General features: G+C 43.3%; 1 protein-coding gene across 7 annotated transcripts in view; it reads left to right on the top strand.

Annotated features, from left to right (window-relative positions):
* The window catches only part of Mon2 (MON2 homolog, regulator of endosome-to-Golgi trafficking), an 80431-nt gene that overhangs the window by 61992 nt on the left and 16195 nt on the right, over positions 1-2244 (top strand). The gene's annotated exons all lie outside the window — the stretch shown is intronic.

The following is a 2244-nucleotide window of genomic DNA, read 5'->3' as shown; positions in this document are numbered from 1 at the left end:
AAAAAAAAAAAAAAGAAGCTGCTGTGGCCGCTACCTCCAGTCAAAGTTAATTCTGAACGGTGGGTAGCTTATGCCAAGACACAAGGGTGAGCTTGAAAAAGTGGCTTTCTTACTGCAGATTTAAATTCTGTATTTTTAGCAGTGTGTCTTGTTTTTTTACAACAAATCAGTAAATAGATATGAAAAATCGTGAATAAATCCAGACTGGGAAGCAAGACCATATCAAAATAAAAGCATTTTTTTAGATTATCCAGGAAATTGCTACCTCAGTTCATAACAATCAAGATCCTAAACAAGGGCTAACAGGATGGCTAAGCAGGTAAAGGAGCTTGCTGCCAAGCCTTATGGTCCCTAGGACCCACATGGCAGGAGAACTTCCAAAAGTTGTTGTGCCCTCCACACCCATTACAAGGTATGAACATATACATGTATAAATGTGCTAAGAAAAGAAGAAAAGTTGCATTTCCAGCACTTGGAAATCTGCTACAGGAAGGTTTGCATGAAGTTTGAGCCCACCCTTGATTACAGTGTGAGACTATGTCAGGAAGCAAACATTAAGAGAAAAGGCCAACTCAGTAATCAGCCAAGACGTGAGAGAGTCATGGTCTGTCATCAAGGCTCATTTGTAAGGAGACAGTCCTACTCTCTAGTCATGGCTCCTTTATTCCCAGCTGGAATGATGGAAACTCTGGTGATGTTTCTGCTAATAACCACAGCACCCCTACACTGCCCCTGGACATAACCTCAGCACCGCTACACTGTCCCTGGACATGACCACAGCACCCCTACACTGCTCTGAAGGCAGGCAGACCAAGCAATAGTCTTTATCTATTTAACCATAGTTCCATTGTTCAGGAAACAAATTTTGAATAAGCTGAGAAATTAACAGAATCTGACATTCAATACTGTTTGAGGGACATGAATTTCTATGACTCAAAATAAGTTTGTAGTTCATCATACTTGTATTAGGGTTTTATTGCTGTGAATGGACAACATGACCAAGACAACTCGTATTAAGGACAACATTTAGCTGGGCCTGGTTCATAGTTTTAGATGTTCACTCCATTATCATCCAGGCAGGATGTATGGCAGCTTACAGGCAGACATCACAGGAGCTGAGTATTCTACATCTTGATCCACAGGCAGCCAGGAGGAGACTGTCATCCACACTGGCCTAACTTGAGATACATATGACACCTCAAAGCCCTCTTTCCACAGTGACACACTTCCTCCAACAGGGCCACACCTCCTAATAGTGCCACTCATGGGCCAAGCATTCAAACACATGAGTGTGTGGGGACCAAGCCTATTCAGACCACAATACTTTCCCTCTGACTAGATCACACAGCTATATTGCTTATGCATTTCCCTGAAGTGAATGAAAAAGGGTTTCTATCAGAAAAATGTTGTCATTTGGAGAATTTCCAAATTCTTGGACTCCCTTAACTGCTCATTCAGGGTTGTTATATATGCATGGAAGGTAATAAAAAACAGCACACACCCTTTAATTTCAAGGAAAACCATGAAAGTTTACTTTTGAATAACTGCTTTAGCAGAAAAAGAACAAATACAATTATTCATTGTGGCTACTGGGAATTTATCTGAGCTTTGATTCTGAAAACAAAATGTAATGTCATTCCAAACCTGAAAACTCATTCCTGTCACTAGAAGCATTCTACATAATTGTTTCAAAGATGTATTTATGTTTCAGCTCTAATGCCTGTGAGTATGTAGACCGGGTGTGGGGCAGAAATCAGCTGTTGTGTCCATGAGCTTACAGCATTAGAGAGAAGTCAGCTTCATCTTGACCCACTGCTGGTCTTTGTAGCAAATGTCAGATGCACACCCCAGTCTCACCTACTTGTCATACAAGGCTTGAACTTGCCCCTCTGTGTTAGAGAGTAAGTATGACTTCACTAAGAGCATCTTTAACCTGACTAAACAGTGTGAGGCTGCCTTTTGTTTAGTCACTGTTTAGGAAGCTTGAGTTCCCAGTGTGAAAAGACAGCAGAGCACATGGGATTCTCAAGAGTCTGGGTGAGCAAATGCACCCACAGGGAGGATGTGCAGCACCACAGGGCGGATGTGCAGCACCCACAGGGAGGATGTGCAGCACCACAGGGAGGATGTGCAGCACCACAGGGAGGATGTGCAGCACCACAGGGAGGATGTGCAGCACCACAGGGCGGATGTGCAGCACCCACAGGGAGGATGTGCAGCACCACAGGGAGGATGTGCAGCACC

The sequence above is a fragment of the Mus caroli genome, chromosome 10 (assembly GCF_900094665.2).
Source record: "Mus caroli chromosome 10, CAROLI_EIJ_v1.1, whole genome shotgun sequence".
NCBI lineage: Eukaryota > Metazoa > Chordata > Mammalia > Rodentia > Muridae > Mus > Mus caroli.
Note: the sequence above shows the minus strand (reverse complement) of the source record. Positions and strands in the feature narration are given on the sequence as shown.